Consider the following 27314-nt stretch of genomic DNA (forward strand, 5'->3'; position numbering starts at 1 on the left):
TTGAGGGGGTGTGTTAGAGAGAGAGAGAGAGAGGGAGAGAGAGAGCATCTAAAGGAAAGGATGTCCAGGAGAGAGCGAGGTCAGGTAAAATTCACAGCGGCAAGTATCGTGCTAAACTGATTAATTGAATTTACACGTCTCACTTGATATTTAATAGTCCAATCAGAACTTAGAGGATTGTAGGCTAATCAGATCTTTAAGAGGATTCATTTTTCTCTAAAGCTAATGCAGTTTTCTCTGTTCATTTAATCCAGTTTATCACACAGACTGAGGAACAGTGTTTTGAGAGCAAGGGGAGGCGTGGGGAAGAGGAAGAGGAACATTAATAATTACAGAGAGAATTAAAAATAAATTCAAAAGGCAAAAAAAAAACTGCAATTAGAGGAAGTCTAAATAATATACAGCCTTGGGATAAAAAGGTTTAAATGTAATTCTCCCTCTGAAACCAAGTCAGCCAATTCAAGTTTTGGGAAAAGTTTTACAGAACTTTTTTTGATCTGTTTTTTTTTTTAATGAGACACAATCATTCTGACCTTGAAATCTTAATTCCCACAGAAATACAAAAAAGTGTTGCTTTAGGTATTTTGTACATTGTCTTGGACAAATATGGTGACCTTGTGATTTAAAGCTGGCTTTATTAAACCAACATTGGCAGAGTCCAATATGGTAAACATGTACTGTCCCACATTTTGCTACTTGAATAGTGCTGCACTGTGACGGACATTCAATAATACAATCCATAAGACCTCAGTTAAAGCTACTGCAGGAAAACAACTATGGCTTTGGAGAGGAATCAATAGGACATGAGCGGCAGCTGCCAAAAGACACGATAATAAAAGCGTATTCTCAGCCCTCGGTCCAATGGCTTCCTGTCTTTTCTAAAGGCTAAGTGAGGCTTTCAAGAAGTAGGTCTCTGAAATTTGCCAACAGCACTGAGTGTCCATCTTATGTGTCGTTGTTGCAAATTGTATTAAGACCAAATGCAAACAAGACAAAAAAATGCCATTTCCCCCCCAGGTTTAAATATTTAATGAGCTGTTATAAAACATGTTATACACCCTTATTGAGATTTGAGCAATAAGAAAGGAGGATTAAGAGAAATCAGAAATAATAAAATAAATATATATGTCCGGGTTGCCCAAGAACAGTAATATGTATTACTATAGTTGAGGTGAGAAGGATGAGTGTTTAAAGAGCTTCACGTGATATTAATCCAGATAATACTGAACAGGGAGGAGTACGTTATTCACCTGAAGTTCAAGTCATTGTGTTATTGTGTTCAGAGGCTTAAATTAATTGATATTTCCTTACACCCTGAATTACTTTTCATACTCATTAAAGAAACATGTGACTAATTTAGCCCGTGTATATCTAACCAGATGTAACCGACTAAATCTGAGGAAAAAATACTAACACTTCAAATCAGGTATAAGAAGTCATATTTAAAAATATTTACATTAATGTTGAACAGCTGTATAATGAATGAGGCTTTCTTTATTATTAAACTGATATTGTACACCTTCAATGGTCGCAGAACTTGAAAATGATGCACTTTCTGAACTCACTGAACAAGTCAATCCGCAGCGTGGTGAAATGCAGATGTACAATCTGTAAGAAACTGTAGTATGTCAACATAAACAAATGCCAAAATGAATTGATTCTATTTTATTCCACATTTACAGTGTACCCTGAATATGTCAGCTCTTGCACAACAACTACTTGGAAAATATTTGTTATCTTGACAAGCTTTTGCTCACCTGTATAAGTGACCCGTGTATGTCATCTCTCTTTCTCATACACCCGATATAAGCGCACTTCATTCATGCATGAAACTGTCAGGTAACACTACCCTCTCGCAACACGTGCTGCAGATGGTTACCAATGCTGCCAGTTTTCGCAGTCAGAATTATTCAAACTGGCATCAACAGCAGACTGAGGAAAACAACAATGAAACATTTAATTTTTCATGTTGTTGTTTTTTTCTCCGTTTCTCCATGTCACCATTTGACCTAATTTGTTCTTTTGGGCTTGTCATGGCAAAGCAGCTCATCCAGCAAACACGCCTGATGAGGTGTGAAGCCTGCACCCAAATCCAGCTCTCCTACCCTCTGCCCACAATCCTCCCGAGCTCTCCAGCTTAGTGGAGGTGGACGTCTCAGGGTCAGATGGAGGCATCCCTACTCCAACCTGAAACCAGCGATGCAGACCAGAGTCATTCATAACACACTCACTTTACATCCTCTCTCAGTCTCACAGGCAGTCAACATTTCCTTATGGTGTTGAGGCGCAGTGAAGTAAAACATTCATAAAGAGCATATATTGTGTTCTTTGTATTTATTTTTATTTTATTTGACTAAACAAAAGCACATTTCTTTGCATTATCGAACAGAATAAACCGCTCTTGTGCAAGGTGGAGCTAGGCAGGAGGGGCCATTTGTGTTTTGTACAGTATTCTCAGAGCCTGGGAGAATGCAGATGAATTATTTAATGTTTACCAAGAGTGAGAGTCTGTAAAGACTACAAAATATTTCATGATTACACTTTCTTCAAAATCCCCACAGACAGAGAACAACAAAGTCCCAAATCTTAAATAACCCTACATTTTTTATCATGTAATGGGTTAGGTTCTAGTTATCATACCATTCATTTATATTTATATAACATTTCAAAAATACCAAAAGGTATTTATTTTCTAACTTAAAGGTAAAATATAAATCATTGGCCAATACATTCAGTTAAATAAACTCATCTTTATTCTTGGAATGTGCAAAAAAATAGTGTACTGCTTTATTTAAAAAATGAAATGTCCGTTATGAGACAAAGCACTGTGGATGTTTAGATCTTCACCCCTGGCTGGACAGTTGGCAGGTGGTAAAGGCTGGCAGGGTTAACAAGGTTGACATCATGTGGGCAAGGGAACAACCTGGTCGCCATGGTAAAGAGGACAACGCCACGGCGTTCCAGGCGTGGGTTGCCCATGGCGACTGTGTGGGAGCGCTAGAAGTCCAGGTGTTTGTTGCCGGAAGAGCCGGAGCCACAGGCTGAGGCCACCGTTGTCGCTCCTGCCAGCTCCCCCCTGCTCACAGTCTGGAGCAGTCAGTCTCTACAGAATCAGCGAGAGATAATGAGAGAGAGAGAGCGAGCATATGATAGAGGAGAGAGAAGAGAGAGAGAGAGAGAGAGAGAGAGAAATAAGAGAGAGATAGAGGAGCTAGTCGCGAGAGAGATATGCGAGAGATCGATCAGAGTAGATAGAGAGAGAGAGAGAGAGAGAGAGGGAGGGAGGGCAGCGTATTAGATCAGGTTGTTCGGAGAAAAAAGAAAGCACTACAGTGGATCAACATACAGTAGATGGTACACTTCGGTGATGTTTATTCACAGAGAGCCATGTTGGGTTGAAATTGCATTAGATGCTTCAGCACTCCCCTCAGCCCGGCATGGTAGAGCAAACCTGCGAGCGAGCTGCTAAATGCTTCAGAGAGCTTTGGGGTCTGTTACAGCTCACAGGGAATATGTGTGTGTGAGGTAGGGGCATTTAGAGAAGTTGTGTATGGACAACAACAGTGTGCATGTATGAGGCGAGGTAAGAAAAAGTGTGAGTTCAGACAGATGTGAATGCACAATCTGGATGTGTTCGTTAGTAACACACCTGATTATGTTCAGCTTATGCCAGAGTCATTAGAATCAAGTGTTTTCGCTGATAAAGCTTATCTATGGAGCAGCCCTGTGCCAACTCATAGCACAAAGACGCTAAGAGGTTAATAAGGGCCACTCATGTAAAGCTCCCTAACACCAACACGCTAACTACTATAAAGCTTAAGAGGGGGCTACACTGCTCTGCTCCCTCCAGGAGCCACGAGAAAGGCCGCTAGTGGCACTCAACCAATACAGTCTTGAAGAGGTGCTGAGAGCGTGAGAGGAGGTGAAGTATCTCCAGAGTCAAGGGGACACCCGACAATGGTGTTGAGTAGCATGTTGCTCGAGTGTCTATCGAGGAAGTTGAATCAGAATACTGGCATCCCGGTTACAAGAGAAGTTAAACCCTGTAATTTGCCCCTGAAAGAATCTGCCATGACATCTGACACCCATTGGTCAAAGCCTCCCACCCCAGCCCTCTAAACCTTCCCTGCCCACCACATCCTTACCCCCTCTAGACATGCAGCTTTAGAAGAGCCCTTCCACTCCCACAGATACTTATCTTTTTCTTAATGACTAGGTGTTTGGGTACAGGGTTTAACAGCGTCATTACTAAGAGATAATTCAGGACAACGTAACACTCTTCACCCCTCTAGGGTAGACTACTTCCTCCATTTGCTTAATACTGTCTTTTTAAGAGCATTGAAACAGCTCAGTCTGAACTGCAAAATGTTTTTACATCCCTGATTCTCATGTCTGATATGAAGCTTTGTTCTCCTACTTCAGTAGATAACAGCTCAGAGGGGCGACATGCTCAATTGGTCTCTTTTCTGTCCAACACATTGCCTTTGTGTGTGTGTCAGAAGACTGTTTGTCAAGCAAGTATAGAGGAAACAAGAGGAGTCTTTACGCAGCCCTGCAGATTATCTGGGGCAGGTGAGCTCTGAGACATTGTGAAGGACCTATAATTTAATGTAAGATGGTAAAGGTAAGGTTACAAAGGACGTATAGAGGCACAGATGGAAAATGCCATTGGGAGAAAAGACAAAAAAATACCATATTTAGCATTTACTTACTCTTGTGACACCCATAGAAATGTTTTTATTATCAAGTTGCTAAAAACACAAATGATAAATTAGGTAAAGTTCTCCCTGTATAACCCTTTCTCTGATTCCCTCTCTCGCTCTTTAACACACAAACACACACATCTATGCAAACTCAAATATTGGCCTTGAGGGGGCCTCCAGAAGCTCCAGCTTCCATCGCTGCCAAACCTCACCTGTGTAACCTTTCGTGTCTTCAGCTCACTCGAGTGTGATTGAAAAAGAAAAACAATGCATTGATCAAGCCCGGACTCAGTCCTGCTTAGTGCACTGCAGCGGAAACATGGTAGAGAGAGGGGTAGGAGAAAAATCAATCACATATACATCACCCCCAGTGGGTGAGTAAAAAAAAAGACATCACACCGTTGTCTGGCTGTCACGCACCCATGGGCCTGGCTACACCGTGTCTGTTTGGCTCTGAGCTCTGTAAACCCACTGAGCATGTGCGGAGCGAAGGTCAAAGCAATCCAGAAGTGCAGCTCCACTCCTCTAACCTTTGAGTTCAGGGGCAGATAAAAACAATCAATGATAACATCAAAGTTGGAGGGAGGAGCAGACAAAACCAATCGATCGGTTTGAGGGAAAAGGGAGCCCAGTAACAGTCAGAAACCCTCCTGTTCATCAGTGACAGCCAATACAAGGGCTGATAACTGTCATTGGTTATCAGGGCCATGAAAACTTACTTGTATTCAGTTGATTTCAGTTATACTCCAAATAAACTGCTTTCATACCAATATCGATGCAAGTGAACTGTTCCACACAATCCAATACAAATATTGAGATTCATTTTTTCTACAATTTTGAAATTTACAACCAAATATTCGATGGCAGCCAACTGCAGGTGGGCATAACATTTGCATTGACACCAAATGAATGGAGGTCAGTGTAGGACCTAGACAGACATAACCAGGGAGGCTCTGAGTCTGCTTCCCTACGACCTGCACACTCCATGATGTAAACAAGGACATCCGGAAAACCCTCAGAGGCATAGTGGGGTGTATGTGTGTGAGAAGTCTTTCTGTGCTGCCTGGCAACCTTCACGAGAGTGGAGAAAGAGAAAAAAAGAAAAAAAGAGGGGGTCGTTGGATGGGAGTGAACGGCGGGAAAATATACCATTGGCTGTGGTGCGTTGGTGGAGTTGGGGTGGGGGAGTTTGTGAAAATGGATGTGTGCCACAACGCTAGTGTGAGTATGTGTGTTAGAGTTGTGATGTTAGTGTTCCTTCCCTGGTGGCGGACGGGGGTAAAGGTCTGTGGTTCAGCTCCGCTCCACAGCCAGAGGGGCTAGGGCCATGCTGGCAACAGGGTGAGGGGTGACAAAGCTCCAAACGAGCACTAAGCACTTGAAATGAGCCCTCAGGACCAGCCCACAGACTAGCTTTGGCTAAGAGGGTTACTAATATCACCCTACAATGGACAATTCCCTTTGGTTTACTAGACGCCCCAAAGACATGGTTCTTAAGGAATATGGCGTTTAATGCTGCTTGTAAGCGGTCATTCGTAATCTCTACATACAGCATATCACGTCAGCTTTTTACGGCTGGTAAAAGTGACCAAATCAGAGCATTTTACATTTGTATTATGTCTTGGTTATAAGTATTACAATTATGTTATGTAAGTGCATTATATTTTCCAAGATCCCAACCTACCAATTTCTCCAGTGGAGATTAAACAGGACCTACTCAACACAAAGCAACACCATCAAAGGCATTCCACTGCTGGTAACGGCTTGCTAATGACTGGAGTATTAGGTGCTAATTTAACGAGTCATTTCTTCCATAGAGTTTGAGCCACACTTTCAAATGGCCCGTGTCACTGTACAGCTTAGAACTATGGGAAACCCAACACCTTGTTGGAACACATGACGAGCGTTCGGGCTGCTCAAATCAGATTAGCCGACGTTGGAACATGCTCATGGAAGTGACACGATATTTACCGTAAACACCTACTTAACACAGTCATTGTAGTCATTTTGTCAGCACATTATAAGCTCTATTGAAATCCTTGAGATGAGAAAAACTGAACATTGTTTCACTAAACTGAAGTCATAATAATCACAAAGTAAATGCTGACAAAGTAATCTGGCCATATGCTGTGAATGCATGAATAAAAAGTTCCAGTTTTTGTATTGATGCAGAGGACACTAATATCCTTTAAAAAAAAGTACCATCAATGGAAAAGTCCAGTATTCATGAGCAGTGGTCACATTGGAGGTGATACCTTTTGCCAATTCCATTTCCCTGAGCAACACAGCTGCAGTGCAGTCACTGTAAACTAATGTGAACGTCTGTCCATGACACCAGGTCAATGTCCTCTATTTCCAGTCCTATTTCTACAACCAGCCAAGGGTCAAAATGGTAGCAAAACAAAATTGGCAGAAATGTTCCAGACTTGCCTATCTACCCATTCTCTAAACCAAGCTAAATCACCTCCCAGTGTCGTAATCCTTCCCACCTCTAAAGTTACACTGCATTGTGTGGGAAATTATTTGCTGATCCTATAGGAACTAGTTGTAACTTCAGCACACCAACATCCACATAATGAGTCGATGTGCTTTCCTATTGGATAAGCAAACTATCTTCACATTTACGCTAGCAATTCCACAGAATACTTCCGCTTCCTTACAAGATGTAGAAAGAAACCTGCATAAATCCCATCACTTTGGTAATTCTAGCCCACCTGCACCTAACAAAAGCTGAGAAGAAGTTTTTCCTTCCTCCTCTTTTTCGCGATAACAAAGAGTGCAACACGATCCCTGGCCTTGCCCTAAGAATAACCTGTTAACCGGGAACCTTTTAATCCCTCAGGTTTTGTCATTTTTGGAATTTAATTGGTTTTATTCACTATTTTTGTGAAAAGTAAAAACAAAAGTAAACTCATTTATCTTTATGTCCGATATTCTACCTGCAGCCCTCACTATTTAAAGCATGTTATGTTGGCGATTAGGGATTTAAAAAACGAATCAATCAATTTAGCTTAGGCTGAATCTGTATAAAGTATAAAATAAAGATAATAAAATACATTTTATAAAAATAAAATGTAAGGGTGGGTACATGTTATCATGGTCATGAGTGAGAGGGGATGAAAGAAACAAATGTAAACTACACTGGAGCTCATCTCGAGTTTCTTTTTGGTAATTGGGTGCTGGTCACCTGCCTGCCATGTCACCTGCTGCCTGATCCGGGGATAATCTGAGAGGCATGCAGACAGTCAGGCAGACCGACAGAGAGACAGATACAGAAACAGGCTCCTCATCTCTTCTGCTTCACGGTTAATGCATCTGACAGAGTAGGCAGCATGCAGGCAGAAGGATGAGTAAGCATTTTGAGTGTAATTATATTCCCAAACACTGGAAGAACAGGATGGGACTAATATTTGAATGCATTTCATTAAAAGTCAGCATGTCCAAGCAGGAAATTGATTGGCTGACAATATTTCAAGGTTTTTTAATACCTAATGGAATGTTTTTTCCAGTTCTCTTGAACAGCTATCTCCTCACTTACCCTTCACGCTCCAAAGACTGATGTAAAACAGCATTTGATAGTATCTGTCATGTTACTAAACATGACATGCATTGGAATCAGTTAGCTCTGCCATGCTTCTGAATAACCAAATAGACAAACAAGGGCCAAAGTGTAACTGCACTGTAACAACAACTTGACTTGTTATCTCCGTCGTCATCATCTTCAACTGAACCCTCCTTTGGGGGCATATGCGCAGGGCCTGACAAGAGCTTTGACAGGAGCAGCAGCGTGGGGCCATTTTGTCTCTTTTCAGTTCGGTTTTGTTTCTCTTTGGAGGGCAGTGTTGGTATGGACCGTGGGCGTTGTAGGGTGAGGGGGTGAGGGCACATTGACCCCACTGTTGGAGGGTAGTAAGAGGGGGGGGGCTTAGTTGGTGTTATGGACTTGGGCAGTCAGGGAGTGCTGGTCCGCCCCTGGAGTGACATGGTGCCTGGGGAAAAAGGGGGGGGGGATGTAGGGCGTAGAGTACAAACATGTCTAAGTGCTGCCTTCACTACAGATAGGCCCATAGCAAAGAGCGAGGCTGCATGGGTTATGACAGCATATCTGGGGGACCTCTTGTGCCCTCCACCCCTCAAACACACATTTTACGCCTCAAACCATGACTCTGATACAAACGTCTTCAGGTCAAAACATCACTGACACTTTTGGTAAAAGCAGGTTTTCTAGCGCTAAATAGATGCGCTGCTACAATAATCACACTTTGGAGAAAAATGCACAAGGCAATAGCTTGGCACACTATTAAACTGACTATATGCAAAGTAGTCCTTTAGGTCTAGGCCACTTTGCGTTCGATTTTCAATAAAAATGACCATGCCAAAGAAAATAACACTATAAGAAAGCAATGTTTTAAAATTGGCATCATCAAATGGCGGACTGCGGTTCACACATGGACACGTTGATGGTTCCATTTGGACCTGTGATCAAATCCAGATAAATTAATTTGAACAAATAATGTCCTACATGTGCATGACAATGGGACTAAACCAGTGGTTCCCAAAGTGGGGGGCGCAGAGGCATGACAGGGGGGGTGCGAGAGACCATGTGGAAAAATGGTTATTAAAAAAATATATATATACAAAAAAAAATGAAAATCATAATTTGAAAAATTATTGATTCGAAAACAATATGATACAGTACAGTACTATTACGTCTGGGTCTCTGTGTTTCATTAAAGCTCGGCTATGTGTGTGTGTGTGTGTGTGAAACGAGCCATTTTGTGTGCGTGCGCGAGCGAGAGAGAGCGCACCGGTACCGGAGATTGTTGTTGTTAGCTTCTGGTGCTAGCGAGCTACGCTAACGGATATAAGGAGTTTTTTCAACAACAAAGTGGAGGAGAGTCCTCTCCTGTCGGACTGAGAGACTCAGTGAGCTAAAGGACTCTCAGTGTTATCTCAGTGGGTCTCAAACGTTTGGGTCACCATTAATGTAAACAATTATTTCCGAGGCACTCGTTTATATGATCATTATAGTTATAAAAAAAGAGAATAAATGAAAAACAGGTATGAAATACTATATGACATTAAAAAAAGAATAAAGTTTAAAAGGGTGATTTGTAAAATATCCATAAAGAAAAAGTAAATCTGTTTACAGTTCCGTTTCATATGGGTGTTGAGAGGTATCCAAAGATCTCTTCATATTGCTCTCAAAGTGCACCAGATTGATGCTTTTAACTTCAATATTTAAAAAAAAATCTTCCCGGGGGGAGCTTGCCCTAAATGTTTGAGCACCCTCTATGAAACGTCAAGCTACCCCACAGCACCCCCAAAATAAATCTCTGGCGCCGCCACTGAGCCTGACTTGTGTTGGGGGGCCCGACTTTTTTTTTTCTCCAAAGGGGGGGCCTGACAGAAAAAGTTTGGGAACCACTGGACTAAACTAAACTGATCGCAGGGCGTCCTTTTTATAGAAGCCGTTCAGCTTAGCATAGCATTAACACTGGAAACAGCTGGCCTGGTTTCATTTAAATGTGTGTTTTTAAATGGTTGTGAGCAAAACTAATTCTCGGTTGGTAGCAATGACTTCCTAGTATCTTAACATGTTTCTTGGTAATCTCACAGTAACATAAAGGAAGCAAGGGAAAAGGGAAAATGTTGACATATTTATTTGAGATCACTGTTCTGACTGGCTGTGTCTCTGCTTCAGTCACCAACAAATAAAAGCAAGAGCATTACCAAGGAGATTTTGTCATGTATTATTCATTGTTTTTCTGTGTTGCACTCAGTCGACAAGTGCACACACTGATGTAGAAAAGCAGACAGACAGACTCACACTGCCACTTGCCTATGCATGTGAAACACAAAGGTATTTACAACATGAGCACACAAAGCTGGCCAGTAAAGCTAGGGTTTCCTTATCCCAGCCTGCCTTCCAACAGAACATCCTATTTCTCCTGTTGTCTCCTCTTTTGCACTGTGAACGAGTTCAGCAGTTTACAAGCATGACATTTGGCAAAGCGAAAGGTCGTCTGGAGGTTACTGTGTCAGCCTGGGTAAGTGGATGACCCCTTCTGAGGGTGGGGGCGATCACACTCACTGAGGAATGATCTATTGTTGTGCTATCAAAAGACCAGGATAGAATAGGGCACACCAAAACTGGATCTACTATGACGGAAGGCAGAATATTTTATATTATCATTTAAATTACTTCCTGAATCAACATGTTGATGTTTAAGCTCCCAGCACAAGTCTGTATACCTCATCTCCAGCAACCTTCTTACTAAGGGATAGTCCTGCACAGTTATATGGCATTTGAAGGCCAGCACTTTATACAAATTTAGCTGAAGAAATACCAACTGTTCTCTATTGCTTTGTGCAACAATTAAAATGGAAAAATGACATTTATGTATCACCTCTATTTAAAATTGCCATAGAGTTGAGGAGAGACGATAGAACAGTGATTCTTTCATGTTCAGGATTATGTTCTCAAACTCAAAAGTTTTTTAATCTTTTGTAACAATCCAAGCAATCACATGGATCATGCACACAACTTGGAAGCCGATATGTTCCAGCATTCATGAAGTTATTGTGTCTCAGGATTTATACATCATCACTCAGCAAAAAAGAAGGACAACATTTATCAAATATTTCAGAAAAGTTGAAGAAAACTGAAGTAATACATTTTTTTTCTGTAACTCAAGACAGGAAGAGAAGATTTAGTTGGATATAGATTAGTGATTTAATAGGGTAAAAGCATCAGTTATAGATCTGTTCTGAGTAAACCTAAGGAAGATATATGCAATAGCTTTGCAATAAGAAACACTTGCGTAAGACCATGTGCTTACGCGTTTGTAATACTTTTGATGTCTTTGTGGTGGTACGTCTGCATGAGAGTGTGTGTATGTTTGCATGCATCCGTGTCTGTTGGTCCGCCCGGATGAATAAAGGGGGGTGGTATAATCCATCACCAGTTGATAGTCCTCACAAAAAAGGAGCCCTTTTTGCTGAGAGGACAGCCCTTGTGTGGACAAAGACCACCATACTGGGGACTTCATAGGACCCAGCTGAAAAGGTGTTGCCCAGAGTAACCCCATTCACATTAACAGGCATGCTGGTCAAAGCCAGTCATTACTGCTGACTTGGACCAGCCGGGCCACACATAGACCAGCCTAGAGCCTCTAAGGCCATTCACTCCACATCAGCCCACAGGCACACAGCCTGAACTCTGCCACTGGGGAGCATCTAGAATTGTTACCATTCAATTGGACTGTCCGTCTTGAGAGCTTCAATATACGCAGCCTTTGAGCAGATGCATATAAAAGCATGAATATACCGTTTTAAAGGGATAGAGTCTGTGGCTATTCATTAAAATGTGCAATGTGTGGAAAATAATGTGGCAATATTGAATATAAATAGAAAATCTTTAATTGCTCAGTATCTACTTAATCTGTGCTTCAAACAGCGGTTCCAACATGATAATAATCAACAAAGCAAGATACAGAACTTATTTAAGACTTTTAGTACAAAGAGACGCATACGAACTTCTGGTGCTATAATACAACCACAGCAACCAATTATCACAAAGTTCTCAACAACCTAATGTAAAAGAGACAAGTTTGTTTAAGACATAACAAATATAATGTCTTTATTATGAGATGTAACTGCTACCTCCGCGACCCGACCACGGATAAGCGGGAGAAGATGGATGGATGTATTGTATTAAGCCATGCTCAGGTATTCACACATGTTCCCCCTTCAATTGTTATGTGTTACACTCTGAAATGATGGTCACCTCTTTCAAGGCTTAATAAAAGGAGAAAACAGCTGATGTGTTAGCAATGGACTTCGGTGGGGGCTGAAATGCTTCATTCCCCTAAGACACCGCACTCCTAACTGCCTTCAGAAATACCCAAATTTGACATATTTTCTGTCACTGATGCATCTTGCAATACAACATAGAACAACAGCAAAAAGGAAAAGCTGAGCCAAAAGGGACACAATATGCTAAATACAAATGTTGAAACTACTTGAATATTCTTCAACCAAATAGCTAATTATATTTAATATAGCTACTTAAACTTGACCTTTGACAATCACTCGCACCTCAGCAGCACCCTCTCCTTCTCTCTTCCCCCATTCGTCCTCCATCCTCATCCCAACTCCACCTCTGCTCTCCTCTCCAGTATGCTACCCGTGGGCAGGTGGTTGTGTAAATTTAGCCACAGCAAGGTGAGGTGCTTCCTGGGTAGACTGTTGGCAAAGCCACCTTTAGGGTGTTCAAGATGTCAGAGGGAATGAGACATCACCTCGGCTGCCCTGTCAAAAAATTCACCACCTTCCATTTCCCCCATAACCTCTAGGTCCTAAAAGCACTGTGGGTGACGGGGAATTCTTGTTTTGTGTTTTATATTTTTGCCTGAAACACATCAGCCATTACTTAACCTAGAGCGCTGTCTGAGTGTTAATTGTGAAGCATTACTAAAGCCATTAAAGCAGTGAGCCAGGGCCTGGGGAGGATGCATGCTCACGTTAAAAATCAGACAGAGCTAAATGCATTTGATACCCTCTCTGTCGGTGACCCCTATAAAGAGGCACCGCAAACAATGTCTGGATTTTAAAACAATTGCAATAAGCAAAACCCATTACGGAAAACTGCTTTAACAAAAAAAAAAAAATATGTGGGATTTTGTTGAACAGGATTAGCAGATTTGTTTTCAAATGATCGTGGAAATGCGTTTCCTAATTTCAGGAAGGATTCTGACAAAATTATACATTTCAGTCCAAAATGTACGGCAACATTTTCTGTCATTACTGAGGGAGAGTTTCTAGCAACCGTTTTAAACGAAAAGTGGAACTATTCTGCGGTTAGGGTGGTTAGGTTTATTTACCAAAAACCTTTGATCCTAAAACCACAAAAGCTTGAAAAGACTAATGAGTAAGAATATCAGTTTGACGGTATGTAATTAGAGAGCAATTATGTTCTATGAATTAGAGTTTCAAATAAAAAAAGTAAGCGTAAGAACAGCGATGGCTACACAGGGCTGTTGAGTTGAAAAGAATAGCAAAATTGGAAAGCGTTCCAAATGTGACCATCAGCTTCTTCATTCTCCCCGATGTTGAGTTAGCTGGGAAATGGGCTGCCTGCCAGATTGGGGCCAAGTCAGAGTTGTCAGGGGATTACAGTTCTGCCTTGCTCACCGCAGGGGGTGCGGACTGGGCCTCAATTACCCTGGAGCGGCGTGTTTGATTTGGCCCGGCACTTTTGGGGACAGACCAAAAGCTGAATAATGCACCATTAGCAACTCAAAATCCTGCCCTAAAATGAGTCCACTTATGCATCAAATACAGTAATTGGTGTAGACCTGCCAGCCTTTGATAGACACACAATTACCCTGATAACAACAAAACAATCTATGCATAATATTATCGGCCCAGCACCTGTGGGGAACCCTCAAACATGTACGCTCCCGGCTTAAAACTTCTGCATCCTATTTAAAGTATTTCAGCAACACACTGCAGTGAATTAAAGTGCAAACTTTAGAGTGCTAAAATTCAACGTTGCACTGAGATTATATGGATAAAAAGTGACATAGTAGCACTGTTTGCTTGTATTTACAAATATGGCAGATGAGTTTGGGAGACGAGAGAGAGAGAAAGAGAGGGAGAGGGTGAGAGAGGGAGATCCCTCTACTCCGGCTACAGTTGCTTCTGTGCAATTGAATTACACAGGATATGAGGCAGCAAATGGCATGTAAAGGCTGAAGCGTCAGACGGTTGCTGCCACACGGGCCAGACAGATAAGGGAGGTGTAAGTGAAATCATTAGGTAACTCTGCAGGACAGCAGGGGCAGTTTGAGGTTGGCAGGAGGGCTATGAGAGCCAGAGGTCCTTCTTGAGCTCCATTGAACACCCACTCAGCCTGATATACATGCACTTACGAACACACAGGGAAAATCACTTATACAAACACAAGCCGTAAGACAAACAAGGACTGGAGACAGAGACAAGCCAACAACCAAGCTCTGTTTTTCCCCTCCCCACCCACAAATACGAGCACAAGAACACACACAAGGACTCATGCACAAGGCCTGTGTGTATGCGTACTCATGCACGCATACACACACACTTCAAACTGCAGACGCCTCATTGAGGTATCAGCCCCAGTGATTGTGTTTGTCCACCTGGGTATGAAAGAGCCATTCTGGCCTGTGTGGAGGAAACAGCAGTGTGGTACATCTCAAGCCGGAGCCCAGCTAGGCTACGTCTGTCTCAGGCTCTCAGGGAGGGGAGCAGCCAAGTGTGGATGCACCTCATTACCTCACTCATCTACACACCAATTACCCCTAAATAAATACACCCAGCCCACAGGCAGCAACAATGACATCCAGCCTGAAAGGAAAGAAAGGACGCCGTTCAGAAAGCATTTGCACGCACAGAAAAGTGCTGTTGGATAATGATGAAAAAAAAGTACAGAGAAAAGAAGCAAAAAGAAGAACATGCAGGGGGCTCTGAGTCTTTTGAAGAGCTCAAAGAAGAGACGGAGAAAGAGAAAGAATGAAACAAACACCGAGCAAGCGGAGTGAAGTGATTCAGAAAATGATAATTTCTTGCTAAATTTCACCCAACACATCCGCAAATGATTGTTGTGGCGGGGGAGGGGCAAAGTTGAATTGTTTTAATGCACGCAGCCATGAGATAGCTCTGCCGCAGTCTAAAATGGTGATCGCTGTAGAGCCGACACATATTTGCATGTAAGACGGACCGCTTGGGGTAATCGTAACAGCAGTGTGTCCGAAGGCCAAAGAACATTGGCTAAAAAGAGAACAAACCTGCATCCAAAGAGCTCAATCCCCAGAATGTCAGACAAAAAAATGGCAGGTGGCATGAAATGTGACGGGGAATCCTCCGAAGCAATACACTTTTGGGCTGGCCAAAATATGAGAAAAATATTTGTAGCTGTTAGCAGTGAAAAGTCTCGGTTACTGGAGATAGAAGGTGAGCAAAGGGTGCAGAAAAGGTGTGTGGCAGAGAAAAGAAGACAGATGTGTTTTCAGGGAAAGGGGGCACAACACGGAGAGGAAGCCAAGAGTTCCTTCATGCCCCCTTCCTCACTCCCATTCTCCCACCATGTGGGATCTTTCTGCATGAGTGACTCTGTCATACCTGGGGGACACAATGGTCTCCCTCTCTCTCTCTCTCCCAGTGCCTTCCTTCCATTCCTCTTGAATGTCTGTATCCTGACTATGGCGAGTATGGCAATGCGTTGCAAAAGAGCCTGAGGACTAAATAGAGAGTGACAAGCAGTATAAATATTTATTATCATTATCTATAAAACCTTAATCAAGGAGCAACTTGCACAATATGTAAACCACTTTTCTCATGGCACCCAAAGGCAAAAGAGATGATTCACTTCCTCTTCTGACACCTGAATGATCAGGTGATGGGTTAAACTGTAAGTCACTGTGGTTTGTGTGCACATGATTCCTGAAAGGATGCTCTCCTGTCACCAATATGTACGAGCCCATCCCAAACTTGAAAATAAACCACATGACAAGGGCCAACCAGTTCACCTGACCAGAGGCAGATTCCTGGTAAACAGAACAACGGCTCGGAACGTGTCCGCTTTCCACGCCGTTGATTCGGTTTAATAAACAGAAGGTGATGGATTGCATGGAAGTGAAAGGAGCAGGTTTATTGGGATTCCTTCCTGATAGATTGCTAATTAAGGGAGGGCACGCCGAGAACGCCTGGTGCCACAGGTGGGTGGAGTAGTGTTGACATGCTAAGGCAGCATTGTCAGGATTCCTGGTGTACAGCTTAACCCTTAGCCTTAACTGCATGTGAATCCCAGGCTCCGTCACACAACAACACGAAAGGTAAGGTCTGTGAAGACCTATTGGCCTCTAACTAACCAGTGTTTCGTTTACACAGGCTCAGCTATTATGACCTGCAGCTGGTCCTAAAAATAGACTGTCCCCTCACCCTCTCTGCCTTCTTCCTCCCTGCTTGATGTGTCCAGGAGGATCCCCCTGGTAGCTTTAGTGTTTTAATTTCCTGCACCCTACAACACCTACATGTGCTGTTGTCAAACCCTGCAGCACCCTTCACACACACTGATATACTGTGAACACACCATTGTCTTAAGGGTTTGTTTCCCGTTTTTATTTGATTAAGGTCTGTACACACATTTCAAAATACCAACACTTACGTTTTCTCTGAACCGTGTGAAAAATTGAAGAATTGCGAGAGATTTCACACGCTACCTGCGTCAAAGAGGAATGTACAAGAGATATACAGGATCCTCGAGTACACACCTAGAAATGCTTGATAATCTGTTCAGTCCACAAACAAAAACAAAAGAAATCGTGCAGCTTTTGTTTGTATTTGTGTCATGTGTACAGAAACTAGCATGCCATACAGTTCTGTTATGTCATTAACACAACAAAAATACTTATACAAATATATTCATGATGAACTCAGTGAATGTCATTTGTACAAACTCACAGAAAGATTTGTTCTAGCTTTAAGGTATGGTATAAGTGACGTGTCAGTTATATTATAACACACTGTGTTGGTTAATCAAATAAAAAATTCAAAGGCAACATTCTTTTTTAATTATTTTGTAACACCAAAAGGCGTTATTTTATTGTTAGGGCGCAATTGATAAAATATGTGTCACTTTGATAAATTCACCGATGGTCTGATTGCATTGATTGGGCTAATAAGGGAAAATGTTAGACATCCATACAAAAAAAAGGCATAATTAAGGTTTGCTCTCTTTTACTTCCTCACACAAATTACATTTAGTTTGCTCCTGTAAGAGCATGTCAGGTTTGTCATTGTTTTTTCGCATCCTGATCATTTCAGGAGCATGACCTGTTGAGACAGGTATTAGTAATGCTTGTTGTGTGAAAATAGGATTAGCATTCTGTCTGAAGTCTTAAGTATTACATTACATTACATTGCATTTAGCTGACGCTTTTATCCAAAGCGACTTACAATAAGTACATTCGACCAGGAAGACACAACCTTGAAGAAAACAGAATCATATAAGTACATCAGGTTTCATAGAGCCAAACATTTCAAGTGCTACTCAACTGGCTTTAGGTAATCTAGTTTAGGTAAGTGTTTTTAAGTTCCAGAACTCACATTCATAAAAAAAGAATCACATATACAAATACTTTCAATCCTTTGTAATAGCTTCCCTTTTCTCTCACAATCAGTAGAAGAGTGTTGTGTGGAAAATATGCACTTATTTTGCAATTACTTGCAAGGCTAAGCATAGCTTAACTACATAACAAGGCTAAGATTAGCTTAACTACATAACTATTTTATAACCAATAACACACTCTTGAATGGCATCCATCCACTTAGGAGAACCCCTATGCAAACATTTATTTAGAACTTAGTCTACTGTCATTTTAAAAGTGATTGGGTCTCAAAATATAATAATGTAACCTTACAATTCCAATCACAACATTAGCAGGACATAAAACACATCCCAGTTATATGGGCCATATATGTTGGCAAACACACTTACTTCATCTGCCAAATCCCTAAATTAACACCTTTTTGGTGAGAAAGCTCTATTTGGAACACGTCACACAAACACCACAGCTGGCATTCAAGGGTAAAATTAATTACTTCAGATACATGTGCTTCCTCTCAAAGTGGCAGACTTATTTGCATTGAGGAACATTCAGCAGAAGTAATTGATGCACACACAAAATACGGCCACCCAATGACCCCAGCCCCACGTCTGAAAGTCTCTCCCCGTCCCCGAAGACCTGGCAGCGCATCCATGCATGGAGGAACAAACACAGGTAGCGAGAGCAAATCAGACTTCAACAAAACATAGAAACATGAATGGAAAGCATTACAATGACGGGCTGGATGCGGGACAATGGGCCCGGCACTAAACAAACGGCAAATCCCAGGATGGGCTGCGGGAGTATGATACAGATTACAGGCACCTATTCCCTGCCTGGGGAACAGGGGAGAAGGAGAAAAAAGGACACAATATTGCAATCTGACAGCTGACGTCTTCATATAAATGTATGAATTTACATTCCAATTAGAGGAAATTTACATCTTAATCACAGCGAGCAGTGTGTCGGTCCCCTCGGTTAGTGTGTTGCTACGGTAATGAGGTGGGATGCCGCTGTGCTCTCTCATCCAGACAGTGATCTGTCAGCAGACGACACCTCCCTGTTATGAGGGAGCTTCACCCTTAAATGTAACCGCCCCCACAATCCGGTAATATCCGTAGAAATCTGTCTTAAATACCAACAAGGTGTGAGCTGCCACCCAAGGATAATACGCCAAATATGGAGTTTGAAAAACATCAAACATATCTTAAATACAGTGCACTGAACCAGGAGTGTCTTTAACTGTCACTCAAGTGACAAGCTTTCAGTACTCTAGTTTCTAATTTCCATACTAATAATGGGTATATTATTTTTAATAGTTTGACTTTGTTTTACGGCATTTGAAATGGATGGTGAAGTCGTCTGTGGAATTGCTCAAACATATCATGTCATCAGATCACATGCTGCTCTGGTGCTAAGAGAGGCAAAGTGAATGTTTCATTTTCCTACTTCTGGTTGTCAATGATATCACTGCATATCTTTTTTATCCAAACTCAACCTCAAGGAAAGCCCACAATGACTCGATCAGAGGGCGTGTGTGGACGTGTGAAGAGAGAATAAAGGCAGACAAGTGCAGACAGTTGAGAGGAAAGAGTAAAAGTCTGCTGAAAGACAAACTTCTTGTTCAAGTTTGTAAAGTCTATTTGAGGACACTTGTTGTGGTTAACCCAAATTAGCAGACAAGAGCTGCTGGTCTGAGGGTTTGGATGTGAACCAAACCACACATAAAGCCTGAGTTTATAAGCTCACAATGGAAGAAAAAAATCTATGTCGCAAGATTCACATCAAGTTGAACAAGTCCAGAAATTGGATATTTTATGAAAAACTTCAGCATTGAAACTTTGCTGAAACTACTCCCATCCAGTGAAATAATGTACTTATAGAGCAGCAGTGATTGCTGACAATGCAATCAGGGAGAGCAGATTAGCTACCACCACATAGGAGGGCACATCAATCAGTTTAACACAGCCCTTTGCCATCTTCACGCTTGATTTTAATACAGGGATGTGTGAACAAAAAATTGGAGGTAAATGAGGCATGGCTTCTTTATCACCTAGCTCGTAGCCAATCAGGCCTCTCCCGTCAGAGACACTGCTGTAATGGCCGATATCTATGGAAGCAGCCTATTACTGGATACTGCCTGTAATTAAGACAAGTCAGATTACACCAGACCAGTGCCTCCTCTCTGATATGTAGGCTACCATTAGGCCCGAAGTGGGGATGCACTTGTACACTGCATTGAGAAAAAGATAGGAGGCTCATCTGTTTAAAAAAAAAAAAACCTCTGCGTGTCCAGAGTCAGTGTTGAATGTGTCCCCAAACATTACATGGGGTGAAATGTGGGGCGTGGCTGTGATTCCACTTTAGCCTGCTTGAAGAGGATGCTGGGAAGCTGCACACACACCCTTTGGCACTTATTTGGCATATCCTAAGCTTGCAGATTGATTCCCAGAGCAGTGCTCCTGTGTCTGTGCACTTCCAAAAGAGCTTGCCTATCTTTTTGGGGGGATGGGGGCAAACAAGGTTCAGCAATTGAGTTTAGATTGAATGTTCACCATGATTACAACATCCTAACACAGGCACCAGCGTATAAAATGCCAAGCTGACTTTGTGTCTGGTAGCAAATGAGGTGTAACGGGTGAGTGTGAAGGTTGTTAAGTTGGGGTAAAGGCTCTGAATGAAGAGAGAGAACCACTCTTAAAAAGCTCAATATGATTAAAAAAAGAGGAGTAGAGGGCGGGAGAGTCCGACAAAAGAAACAGAGTGAGGGAACAAGGGAGTGAGTTTGAAATGGGAAAGCACTTATTTCCGTGTGACCTTGCTAACACTCTGCCTTCTCTAATATTCACCACTACACATGCTTTTGTGCGCTATTCCTCGCCCATCTAAGCACGCAAACCCTCCTCTCAATACACACACTACCCATTATACGACTTCTCTAGCCGGTTTATCCAAGACTTGCACAAGCATTAACACTCCTTCAAAAAGTCTAAGAAACACACACTAACACCAAGTTGTGTTACGTATTGAATGATGCAAGACATTCGGTGCACTGATTTAATTATAATTTTGTGCATTGCATCTTCTGTCTCTTCTCAAGCTCAAACGATGACTTCTGAATGTCTAAGTGTTTTAAAGGATGTGCTTCAAAGGGAGCTGTTAACTTTCACGTCCTATGAGATTTATCTAGAGTGGGATATTCTTAAGTAACTTTCCTCTTAATCAGGTAAGCAGGTAATTTCTGATATGAGTAAATTAAGTCACTCAATAATTTGATGTTTGCAACTGCGAATTTAAATATTACAAATCGTACCTTTGAGTAAACAAAACAATAGCGAGTGTACCACCCTTTGAATGCACCATTTGAATTTAGCAACTAAGCTGTGGTTTTCATTTATCTTACTTTTTTTCAAATAAAGTTAAGTAAGGAAACAATGTAGGAGACTTGAAACAAAACAAATTATTTCAGGATTAAATGCATGCTCAATGTATAAAAACACACATATGCATGCATTCAATGTGGGTGATGCAGCAAGTGTACATATCATCCTCATACAAACAGTCTGTGTAAGTGAGCGTACAACATCAGGCCATCAGATCACTTCCCTGTCCAAACACAAACCCTTTAATAGATGTGAAACTCCGGGCCCTGGATCTTTTCACACCACTGAGTCTCAACTCACACAGAAGAACAGGACACAGAGGATGACAGAACAACAAATGTAATAATAAAATAGACTCCATACTTGGCAGATATTATATCTATGATGGAGGGATCAAGCAGAAATAAATCAGATATGATGCATACAAATCTTTCTGGACTTGAAAGGAAAAATACTTTTGTGAGGAAAGAAAAAACGAGTCATAAGAATCCTCAGACATATGGAGTAACCTTTGTGGCCTTCCGGGACTGGGGGGTGGTGGTGGTGGTGGGGGGGTTACACGGGGGGGTATAACGCTCCGAGGACCATAGGCACGCTAGGGAGAGGTGAGCTGTCACCCCCCATTACGATCACTGCTTGAGTTCAGAAAGGGGGAGGGGTAGGAGGAGAGCAGGCAAAAAGAAAAAAAGAAAACTGGTTCCTCGCTAACCGCCATCTAGAGCCATCCTCAGGCCTCATAACCCTCAGTCTACCATTGCCTCCTGGGAAACACTTGCACGCAAGTCCTCCTCATCCCTAGCTAGCGGTGGGGCATAATGTGTGTGTGTGAGGGGGGGAGGTAAAGGGAGGGCTTTCTGTTTATAGTGTTGGGCTGTGCAAGCAGAATGTATGGATTTTGCGTAACAAAAGGACAACTGTGTATGTTTTCTTACTTGCTTCAGAGAGATGGGAAGTGATGAAGTATCTTGAGGCAAACCTTGTTATTATTAAAGTTTAAAATGAGGGCAATGAAAAAAGCAATAGATATCTTATGCACTCAATGTGATAAGACTTCCAGATCATCAATAACTGACATAATATGAATACTTTAAAACAATTGCATGAATTCCTTCTTGAAAAATCATGTACAGGATGGTACTGAAAATACGTACAACATAATTTCAAGTCACCCTAAGCACAGCAAAAACACATGACATGTTTTAGCTTACTATGTGACACATAACATGGTGCAATATTATTTGCCAGTGGTTAAGAAGCTTGACTCAGATTTGACCTTTTGCTGCCTTTTGTGTGAGTTTGGGTGAGCACTGCTTAGGCGCATTCTGTTCCCCAGATCCCACTCCTAACACCCCTGTCACTCATCATCACTCATCATTGTTAGGGACAAAAGGAAAGTTTGGTTAAGCCACACACTGGAGTATTCTCCCACCCAATGCCTCCCCCACCTTCACATATGAGCGTTAGGTAGCACACACACACACACACACACACACACACACACACACACACACACACACACACACACACACACACACACACACACACACACACACACACACACTGACAAGTGCACAAAGAAAATGATTTTCTTGTTGCCGCATAAATATACAATACCACTGACTCAAATGCAACTTAACTCTTCAATGAAGCACAAACCTTTTGATAAGGTGCCGTCACCTTGCCCTCTAACTTGCCTTTTGAAATGGGCTTGTCCTTCGAATGCCCCCCCTCACTCATCTGCTAAGTGTAATTAAAGTCTATTCAGGGCTCTATATGTGTCCTAACTATCCTACATCATCTGGCCCGTCCTTTCAATAGCCACCTGTGAACTCTGAAGGACAGGGACACTTGCCCTCATAAAATTCATGAGCCCTGCTACATTCAGTGGTTGGCCAACATCTCTCAATGGCCAACAAGACTTTAAACAACTCTGTGTTGACTGTTGGGTGAATCCTTTTTAAATACAACCATATTCACAGTAGCAGGGGTTAAGTAGCTCCCGTGATTAGCTGAAACAAATGCCTTTATGGTGTGCTCAAAGATAAAGAGAAAGAAAGAAAGAGGATCAAGTCCCCCAATTTGTTTTTGTCAAGCAAGGACTCATTGAGGGACTGCTAACAGAGAAAGCATTTATAAAAAAGGATTCTATCAGACAAGTGCATTTTATCAACCTGGAGCGGCTGTTTCTTAATTGTCTTCAATAAAAGAGAAGCGTTTAGCTATCTGCTTTGGTGGCTGAGCGCATCACGTTTTACCGCTCTGGTCACTTAGCGGTCTTTCAGGAGCACCCTAAAAGCTTCAAGTAAAACAAAAATAAACTCAGGGTGGGAAAATGCCTGACATCATTTAAGTTTTTTCCATTTTCTAATCGGATAAAATGGAAGCCGGGCTATCTGTACGAACTGTTGCCAGATAGCCAAAGAACCTACATGTCTTTACCAGGGGTAATTACTGTGATCTGAAAAGAAAAGCTAATTAGTACAATACCTACCTAATTTTCACGTCATTTATTTTCACTGTACTATCAACTATAAGGTAGTGAACAGTTTCTGGTTTGTGTTGAACTAACAATCAGACTCATCAGGGGGTTGACTAGCAACAATATAAAAAGACGCAATAAACTCAGTCTAATCTGAGCGTGTGTCCATGCAACTCCATGCTATACCAAATCATGGTAAACATTGTTTGTATGCCATACTGATGAAGAGGAATAAGAGACTTAAGCATGGAGAATCAACACATATTTAGTAAACCAAATAGAAAATGGGACAGCATCCCATTAGACGCATTGTTTGTGTTTTCAACTGTTCACATTACAGCTGCAGAACATACATAAACACTGAGTGGGCACACATACATACACACTCCTCCTCCTGACCCCCCAGGACACTGAGCAACGAGAGTGTGGGAAAGTTATTTTTAGGACCCAAGCAGAGAGCCTTCCTGAGTTTGATGCTCCTGCTCCGGATCAACATTCCACCTTTGAACCACTCCGACCGCGGAGCCGTTTGTGCCAATGGTGGCAATTTTAAGTTTCTCTGTGGACAGACAGCAGCGAGGGGACTGTTTCATTTTGGCTGGTTAAAAATTACACCTGCCAAACCAGGGCAACTACTGCCTTTTGCCACTTTTTATTCAAGTATCAGTAATAATCTTAAAAGAGTTTTCTGTAAAAGCCTAAGACACAACGCATTCAACTCATGATTAGATCTTAAAAACAGTTTTCGTCTGTTTAGGTGCACTTTTGAGAAAGGACATTGATTGTCTCTGGAGGATTTAGCATCATTGAGTGTTTGGACTTTTAAATACCATCATGTATGTTTTAAAAACATATGCATAATTGCAAATGCAAGTGTCCTATTCTCTGAAGGCAAATATGCAGAGTGAATAGTTGTTTGAATGTCTATTAAATGAAACGCTCAACAAATATATTTTTTCGTAGCTCCATCATATAATGCGTACTAGTTTGTTTTAAAAACCATGTCCAAGTATAAGGTTTATATTAACAACAAATAGAAAAAGGAAACATTTTGTGCTTGAATGTGAGGAAAAACAGAGGTTTAGCACAGGATCTACAGAAAACCCATTCAACAATCTTGCGAATAAACAAACAAATTATATTCCAAACTTACACAAAAGTGCATGGACCTAAGGCAAAATTAAGAGATAACAATAAGCGGATTCAGAAGCCATAATAAAGTGAAGACCCAGTTTATAAGCACCAGGGGGCCTACGGTTCCCCAGTCACTACCATTATGCTAATAGCGAGCCCTTTCTGAACACACTTACACATACCCTATAGTACCACAAGACCCCATGGATGCAGGGTGGCATGCAAGTTACAGCATCTTTTCTTTTCTATCTCTAATGGGAGCTGAAGACAACTGGGGCTACTATAATCAGGTCTGAGTCCATGTGGCCAGTCTGGTCTGATGGGGTCTGAGTGGTGCATGGACCATGTTAAGGGTTCACTGCTTACTGATGAAACAGCTTCACTTCCAGGGCGTGTTCAGGCAGACCACACTCTTACTCAATCTGGCAGGAGGAGCACATATGCCCAGTTTTGTTTTCCTTTAATACTTACTGTTTGGGAGAAACATTTCTGCAATGTGTTGATATAATATAGAGGGCAGCACATTTGGAAAAGTCTCAGATAGTCTCTTACGTTGCTTTGACTCAACTACCGCAAACAAAAATGCTCTTTTGTTTTCTCCCTGGCTGTTTGATTTTCTTATAGAAACGTATTATTTACTGTTAATGCCACAGTCCTAATGATTCTGAAACCCTAACCTAGTCATGCATTTGCATTTCCAGCCAACACATCAGTGGATTATTTATGATATTTGGCATTGGTGAGGTTTTTTCTTTTCAATTAATAGTTTTAAAGATAGGTCAGTATTTATACAACACCATAACAAACAAACCATATAAAGAAGCACATGTTTGCACCCCCCATAGACTCAAGACTCAGCACAGAGACCTTACAAGCTGGGCCTTTTCAAACACAAATGCACATTTGCAGAATAGATAAAATCCCTGTTAAATAATAAATGCAAATCTGATGTATGTTGTGAATATTGTTCGGCTAAGGGGTCCGATCGCGTGCCACTGACTGGCCTACACCGGGCGCTCTCTCTCTCTTTTTCTCATACACGCACAAACCATAAGCACACCTCATTCCAAAATGCGATAGAGGCTGGTGTGCACCAAGGGAGGAAGTATAAATTATTCAATCAGAATATTATTCCAAAAGGTCCATTCCCATCTGATCGTGATTCCCAAGGCAGGCGTTGGAATCACAGGCAGATGTATAAAGCACCTAAGTATCTTTTGCTAGCTACTAATAGGGTCAAGACATTAGGTAAGCCTATTGTTGGTATTTATTTTTATTTCAGTCTGCGAACAGTCATTGGGATCCACTAATGGAAGTAAACACTAAATTACCCAGTTAAGTTCGTCCTCTTTACGAGTTATTTTCAACATTGGTTTTTCTCTGAACTTTAGTACCACGCATTATTTCAGACATGGAAAGCACATATACGACCAGGCATGGAATACAAACAAACATATAAGCAAATACACAAACAAGCCCTAAGGACTGGGTCTCTGTCTAACTCATTCTGCAATTCTTTCTTTCCCTCCCTTTTTATTTCTCTCTCAATAAGACAGTTTGGTGCCTCTGAGGAAAAGCCCTCATTTTAATTAGACCTGACCTGAGAATCACTTAACTGCTCCTCTGCGAGTTTGCCTCCCCCCTTCCTCTCTGAGCCTTTGCTCTGTTCCTCACATAGGTCCATTAACACCCTTCCCTCGGCACCCACAGACTTCAACAGGGGGCAGACACAGGCGTTGTCTTAAAGACGTTTTGAGGACATGCCAAGAAACATTAACCTACTCTATACACCTCACTCGGACTCTTTCGGTTCTGCTTCCTCTTCTTCATAAGTCTTCTTCTAGTCAGCACCATCATCCTCTTCATCCCCCTTTTCTGCTCCCTTTTTGCTTCCACTCCGATGAAAAATAAAAACCTAGCTGGCTGATGTCAATTTCAAGAAATGGGGGATAAAAGGACATTGGACATCCTTAAAGTTGGTCGTGTAGAGGTTACAAATACAGTGCATTGTCAATCTAGCACTTTATCAATAAAAAATAAATAAGAATAACAACGCTGGTCTTTGGCTGACAGAATGAAACCGTGCCTGATTTCTCTTTTGGGCACATCTTTGATGGTGTTCAGACCAAAAACAGCATGCAATAAAACAAGTGGCAACATCCTGGACTGAAAAATGAAGCCAAAGTGTAAGAGCGAAAAACTACAGTCCATCAAATGTCAACTTAAGGCTCTAAAGTCAATACGTGTGTTTGCATTAATTGATTGACCATGGTTGCACCTTGAATGATGACGAGGTGCTACATTGTGGGGAAAAGTTGCACATTTTTTAACCTAAGATATCTAAAAGATATAGTATTCTGCTTTGAATTCAGACTTGGATGTTGATTTGAACTGTACTAATGAGTCAGAAATAGTCATTTACAATAACCACCATTAATCGATGTGGCAAAAGGCACAGCGAGATCTTGAA

At 41.7% G+C, this 27314-nt stretch overlaps 1 protein-coding gene across 1 annotated transcript in view; it reads right to left on the minus strand.

The window, feature by feature from the left end:
* The window catches only part of elp4 (elongator acetyltransferase complex subunit 4), an 82504-nt gene that overhangs the window by 26859 nt on the left and 28331 nt on the right, over window positions 1–27314 (minus strand). The window lies entirely within an intron of this gene.

Source organism: Gymnodraco acuticeps, unplaced genomic scaffold, assembly GCF_902827175.1.
Source record: "Gymnodraco acuticeps unplaced genomic scaffold, fGymAcu1.1, whole genome shotgun sequence".
NCBI classification, from domain to species: Eukaryota; Metazoa; Chordata; class Actinopteri; order Perciformes; family Bathydraconidae; genus Gymnodraco; species Gymnodraco acuticeps.